Below are 7,720 nucleotides of genomic sequence, written 5' to 3' on the forward strand. Positions count from 1 at the left end.
GGTTCGATGGTATTCTGATGACCCAACATGTTAGTAAGTTTCACCCCGACTTGAAAGTGGATACTGTAATGCGAAATGGTATTATGTATGAGGTTGTTGTTTCTAGACGTGTTCAGGACGGTAGGAATAAATCACGTCTCCTTTTCAAAATGCGGTGTTCGTTGTTGATTCTCCCTGATTCGTTAGCGAACTTAGCTAAACAATTGTGTTAGGAATAAGAAAGCGATGTCGGCGGAAGAAATACGAAGAAACCTATCACACTTTTGTAGTATAGACGCGGTGCACCTGATTTTATAGGCATCGGAATGGGTTTATCTTGGAAGATCTTGACTTCTCCGTGCCTTCTGCCTACGACACATCATATCTCCTATGCCGACCTCGTACTTTTGATCACTTCTTCCTTACGAATTGTATCTATTACGAATTGTGTCTATTTAAGCTTTTTCTCGGTTGATATTCATTTTTTTCATCTATCTCATGAAATTTCCCTTCTATTAAGCGATAAAGAGCAATTGACGAAGTCAGCAGGAAGTCCGTCAGATGACGGTATGGATTAAAGGAATCCTCCTATCTTCGACTGAACACCCTTTTACTGGGATTTCGCATTCCTATTCCGATTGGCAGAAGCCTTTCTTTCTGTTTGTGCCGCCCTATGGTGATTTCTTACTCAACGTTTGCACTTTCTTACCAACTCTTGTACAAGTTAGGTTCAGCGTTGTTCTGACGATTAAGGTTTCTCTGTTTGACGGTTTTTACCTTCAACAACCTTTGTTGCATCACTTCTCGATAGCTTTAGTGCTCGGAGAGTAAGCATAACATATTGTCAGCTAGTTATTTATTGATAGCAAGTAGCTAGTAGGTCAACCCGGAGCCTTCACTCACTCAGCTTGGGTCAGCACCGTATCTCTAATTGGCGGAGACGAACTCCAATCCACCCACTTCATTTGTTTCCCAAGGAGGGTCATCAGCGAGTCCGCTCTCCCCAAGGTAGTTAAAAGGCGTAGGTATGCATTCCCCTGCACTAATGTACCGAAGCACTTTACCTTTAATCACTAGATGGGCTCGAGCCAGGGTCCTATTTTCGTTCTCCATGACTTCAAAGCTGCTTCTCTTTATCAATTCTAGACAGTTCTGTAAACATTGGTACCAGGGGTTCTATGACCAAAAATCTTATATATTTTTTTCTCCTGGCGTTTATGTATTTATTATCGCTGTCTAAATGCGATGACTGTCGTCAGCAAGTATCTAGTGCCCATAGTCGAAGAACTCTTGGATGTCTGGTGCCTCATGGTTTTCTAAACCCGATCTCAAAGCTAGTTATCACTAGATTCGTATGGCAGCTGGCGATGAATTCAAAACAGCCTTCCAAACTCTGGAAGGGCACTACGAGTACAAGGTCATGTCCTTCAGCCTCGCGGGAGCACCAGCCACCTTCTTGGGAGCCATGAACGCCACTCTCAAACAAACCCCTTCTGCGCAAATGCGCCCTGGTGTTATTTGACGACATTTTAGTCTACAGTGCCTCTCTTGAAGATCACACAATCCACTTGCAATCAGTGCTTGAGTTGTTAAGAAGGGATCAATGGCAAGTCAAACGCTCAAAGTGCTCTTTCGCTCAATGCCAGTTATCCTATTTGGGCCATACTATCAGCCAGCATGGGGTTGCCACTGAAACCCACAAAATTAAGAACATTGCCAACTGGTCTTCTCCGCAATCAGTCAAAGAAGTCCGCAGCTTCTTAGGTTTGGCCGGCTATTACAGGCGCTTCGTTCGCCATTTTGGCATCATTGCAGAGCCACTGACACATCTCCAGAAGAAACATGGGGAGATCCTGAGCTTTGAGGCAACTAAAGAAACAGGATGACTTTCAGTTATATTTAAGAACAGAAGAGGAAGACAAAGCAACCCTAGGATTTCTCTGCTCCCAGTGCTTAATACGAAAAGCTCGACATAAACCCAAGGATGGGCAACCGCTGCTAAACCAGGATCTCCATCTCTTTGAATAAAAGCCATCCTTTCCATCGACCAGCCTACGAGCATCTTCGGTACTATAATGAAGGACGTTGACACTATCCTATCTAAAAATCATTTAGAGATAAGTTTCTATAGAAAGATAAGCGGGTGTACAAATGAACTTTCTTATGATACAATGATACTCAGATACCACTCATTGGATGGGACCGGTGGACCATTGATCGATAAAAAGTAGTAAATAAGCCCTTTTCTCGCAGGTACGAAAGATTGCACAACCTTGCCTTGAACGCTTGAAGTTTTAAATAAATCTGAAGAGGAAGGCCAATTGTATCATGTCAGCAATGGTACTCTCCTAGGCTATAGATTGTCACCTGCTTAAAGGTATTTTGCTTGTGAAAGCCGAGCAAAGAAGAAAAGAACGAAATGGCGGTTCATCAGTAGTCAAAGGTGCAGACTTCATTCTTTGTTTCCTTCATCCACTACCATTATGTTTTGCTTTTTAGGACTACCTAAAGGAAAGGAATAGAATGATCCATAGTTGTACCTACTTGAGGGCACCGAATGCATACAACTTACGTCAACTTTATATATATATAATTATTGATTCCATTCACACCCTTTGGGAACAGGAAACGGAGAACTTGTTGCTTTCTTCTGTTTTTGCTGTAGCTGAGGACAACTTAGATTGAAATGATTGACTTGATCTAGGTACGTGGTCCAAACGGATAGGTAGAATTACCCAGAGGGATCCCTAGTTTCAGCATAAAAGGAAGAAGTCGGGTCCGCGCGCTTCCCCTTATCGGCTTGATATTCTTCTGCCCCTCAGTAGAGTGAGTCTACTTAGCGAACTGGCAGGACGCGGAGATCGATTGATCAATATGCATATCGAGCATCTATAGTTATTCTCTCTTCCCAAAAGATATCTCAAGTCACTTCCAATGTTTTGATGAGTAAGGGAGGGTATTTTCAACAAGATAACTATGGACGACTATCTTCCAATTTCCAATCTATATCTTTCATTGGGTAAGTAAGGGGAATAAGCAAGAACGGTGGAAAGCTTAAGAAAGTGCTAGTTCCTTTGCTGCGAATGGGTGGAATTGGTATCCCCAAAAGGTTGTTCTCTTAAAACCTCTGGCAAGGGGGTGTGGAAGAGTTCAAGTCTATCCCTTTGGTTAAGCTACTGTTGTTATACGTCTGCGATATAAAGAGAGAGGCATAACACTAACACCGGCTCCAAGATCACATAAAGCAGTTTTAATATAATTTCTTTTAATGGAGCAAGGTATAGTAGGTACTCCGGGGTCTCCAAGTTTCTTTGGTATTCCACCCTTAAAAGTATAATTAGCAAGCATGGTGGAAATTTCAGCGTCCGGTATCTTTCTTTTATTAGTAATGATATCCTTCATATATTTAGCATAAGGATTTGTTTTGAGCACATCAGTTAATCTCATACACAAAAAGATAGGCCTAATCATTTCAGCAAAGCGCTCAAAATCCTCATCATCCTTTTTCTTGGATGGTTTCGGAGGAAAAGGCATGGGTTCTGAACCCAAGGTTCCCTTTCTTTACCATGTTTCCTAGCAACAAAGTCTTTCTTATCATAATGTTGATTCTTTGATTGTGGGTTATCAAGATCAACAGCAGGTTCAATTTCTACATCATTATCATTACTAGGTTGAGCATCATCATGAACATCATCATTAATATTTTTACTTGGTTCATGTTCATTACCAGATTGTGTTTCAGCATCAAACATAGAAATATCATTTGGATTATCAGGTGGTTCAGCAATAGGTTCACTAGAAGTTTGCACAGTTCTATCATTTTTCTTCTTCTTCTTCTTTTTAGAAGAACTAGGAACATCAATATTATTTCTTTGAGAATCTTGCTCGATTCTCTTAGGGTGGCCTTCAGGATACAAAGGTTCCTGAGTCATTCTACCAGCTCTAGTAGCCACTCTAACAGCATAATCATTTTTCTTACTATTCATTTCATCAAGCACTTCTTTTTGAGCCTTAAGTACTTGTTCTACTTGAGTGGTAACCATAGAAGCATGTTTGCTAACAAGTTTAAGTTCACCTTTAATATTAGCCATATAATCACCCAAGTATTTAAGCATATCGGAATCATATTTCAATTGTCTACCAAAATAAGCATTGAAATTTTCTTGTTTAACAATAAAATTACCAAACTCATCAAAGCATTTCCTAGCAGGCTTATAGTGAGGGATATCACCTTCATCAAATCTATAGAGAGAATTTAACTTTACTACCTGTGTCGGGATATCGGAATCAGGAGGTTCTTCAATAAATAAAGAATTGAGATCATATGTTTCTTCAACAGGTGGTATATTAAGACCATGTATTTCTTCAATAGGAGGTAAATTCTTAACGTCTTCAGCTTTAATACCTTTTTATTTCATAGATTTCTTTGCCTCTTGCATATCTTCGGGACTGAGGAATAAAACACCTCTCTTCTTCGGAGTTGGTTTAGGAATAGGTTCAGTAATTGTCTCAGGAGCTGGCTCAGGAGATGCCCAATTATTTTCATTTGTCAACATACTATTCAATAGAATTTCAGCTTCATCCGGTGTTCTTTCCCTGAAAAGAGAACCAGCACAACTATCCAGGTAATCTCTGGAAGCATCGGTTAGTCCATTATAAAAGATATCAAGTATTTCAGGTTTCTTAAGAGGATGATCAAGCAAAGCATTAAGTAACTTGAGAAGCCTCCCCCAAGTTTGTGCGAGACTCTCTTCTTTAATTTGCACGAAGTTGTATATTTCCCTCAAAGCAGCTTGTTTCTTATGAGCAGGGAAATATTTAGCAGAGAAGTAATAAAATCATATCCTGGGGACTACGCGCACAACCAGGATCAAGAGAATTAAACCATGTCTTAGCATCACCCTTTAATGATAACGGAAATATTTTGAGTATATAAAAGTAACGTGATCTCTCATCATTAGTAAACAGGGCAGCTATATCATTTAACTTAGTCAGATGTGCCACAACAGTTTCAGATTCATAGCCATAAAATGGATCAGATTCAACCAAAGTAATTATATCAGGATCAACAGAGAATTCATAATCCTTATCAGGAACACATATAGGTGAAGTAGCAAAAGCAGGGTCGGGTTTCATTTTATCTCTAAGTGATTCTTTGTTCCATTTAATTAATAACCTCTTAAGCTCATATCTATCTTTGCAAGCTAAAATAGCGGCAGAAGATTCCATATCAAAAAGATAACCCTCAGGAATAACAGGCATATTTTCATCATCACTATCATCATCGTATTCAGATTCAATAATTTCTTTTTCTCTAGCCCTAGAAATTTGTTCATCAAGAAATTCACCAAGGGGCATAGTAGTATCAGGCATAGAAGCAGTTTCATCATAAGTATCATGCATAGCAGAAGTGGCATCATCAATAACATGCGACATATCAGAACGAATAGCAGAAGCAGATGTAGGTGTCGCAAACTTACTCATAACAGAAGGTGAATCAAGTGCAGAGCTAGATGGCAGTTCCTTACCTCCCCTCGTAGTTGAGGGATAGATCTTGGTTTTTGGATCTCTCAAGTTCTTCATAGTGATAAGCAGATATAAATCCCAAGTGGCTCAAAGAATAGAGCTATGCTCCCCGGCAACGGCGCCAGAAATTAGTCTTGATAACCCACAAGTATAGGGGATCGCAACAGCTTTCGAGGGTAGAGTATTCAACCCAAATTTATTGATTCGACACAAGGGGAGCCAAAGAATACTCTCAAGTATTAGCAGCTGAGTTGTCAATTCAACCACACCTGGAAACTTAGTATCTGCAGCAAAGTGTTTAGTAGCAAAGTAATATGATAGTGGTGCTAGCGGCAACAAAAGTAAAGACAGCAAAAGTGATGTTTTTGGTATTTTGTAGTTATTGTAACAGTAGCAGCGGGAAAGTAAATAAGCGTAAACCAGTATATGGAAAACTCATAGGCACCGGATCAGTGAGATAATTATGCCGGTGTGGTTCATCATGTAACAGTCATAACATAGGGTGACACAGAACTAGCTCCAATTCATCAATGTAATGTAGGCATGTATTCCGTATATAGTCATACGTGCTTATGGAAAAGAACTTGCATGACATCTTTTGTCCTACCCTCCCGTGGCAGCGGGGTCCTATTGGAAACTAAGGGATATTAAGGCCTCCTTTTAATAGAGAATCGGAACAAAGCATTAGCACATAGTGAATACATGAACTCCTCAAACTATGGTCATCACCGGGAGTGGTCCCGATTATTTTTACTTCGGGGTTGCCGGATCATAACACATAGTAGGTGACTATAGACTTGCAAGATAGGATCAAGAACTCACATATATTCATGAAAACATAATAGGTTCAGATCTGAAATCATGGCACTCGGGCCCTAGTGACAAGCATTAAGCATAGAAAAGTCATAGCAACATCAATCTCAGAACATAATGGATACTAGGGATCAAACCCTAACAAAACTAACTCGACTACATGATAAATCTCATCCAACCCATCACCGTCCAGCAAGCCTACGATGCAATTACTCACACACGGCGGTGAGCATCATGAAATTGGTGATGGAGGATGGTTGATGATGATGACGGCGACGAATCCCCCTCTCCGGAGCCCCAAACGGACTCCAGATCAGCCCTCCCGAGAGGTTTTAGGGCTTGGCGGCAGCTCCGTATCTCAAAACGCGATGATTTCTTCTCTCTGATTTTTTTCTCTCCGAAAGCAAATATATAGAGTTGGAGTTGGCATCAGAGGGTTTCCAGGGGGCCCACGAGGTAGGGGGCACGCCCTAGGGGGGGCGCCCCCCACCCTCGTGAGAAGGGTGTGGTCCCCCTGGTCTTCATCTTTGGCGAGGATTTTTTATTATTTTTTCTAAGATGTTCCGTGGAGTTTCAGGTCATTCCGAGAATATTTGTTTTCTGCACATAAAACAACACCATGGCAATTCTGCTGAAAACAGCATCAATCCGGGTTAGTTCCATTCAAATCATACAAGTTAGAGTCCAAAACAATGGCAAAAGTGTTTGGAAAAGTAGATACGACGGAGACGTATCACCTGTCCATACCGTATTTCTTAAACCGGTGAGCACATGATAATCAAAGAATGAAAAAAAATGTATGGACAGTCGTAAGGAGGTTCTTGGAAGCAACATTGTGCGAAAGGCAAGAACTGGAGACAGGATAATCTTCATTCTCCATAATGGAGAGTCAGGGGCCATCTTGTTTTATGCTATTTTACCTAAGATAATATAGTAGGTCCTAAGAGAATGTAGTAGGTCCTATGAGGTATAATATGTTTATGAGAGTTGATGATGATGAGTAGTTGTGATTATGTCTAGTGACCAACTTGTATGTGATGTCTCATTGATGAAAACGATGATCATGAGGAGGTGTTATATGACAATGATGTATTATGATGATAAGTTGTTAATGATATGATGATGATGATATATTATATCATTGGGTGAAAGAACCGCAGATTAGTTTCAAGTGGATGTCCATCCACTTGAAACTAGTCCACGGTTCTTTCTCCCAGTGATGTAATAACTCATTATGATGTAAAATCATTCTCTAAATTGCTGCGGTATGAAAACTTGTATAAACGTGTATGAATACAACATGAAATAAAAAAATACAGAATAATAGTAATAGCGCGTGCTAGAAGAAGCGCTACTACTCATAGTACAAAGCGCTGCTACTAAGTCGATATAGCAGTAGCGT

This window comes from Triticum urartu, chromosome 2 (genome assembly GCF_003073215.2).
Source record: "Triticum urartu cultivar G1812 chromosome 2, Tu2.1, whole genome shotgun sequence".
NCBI classification, from domain to species: Eukaryota; Viridiplantae; Streptophyta; class Magnoliopsida; order Poales; family Poaceae; genus Triticum; species Triticum urartu.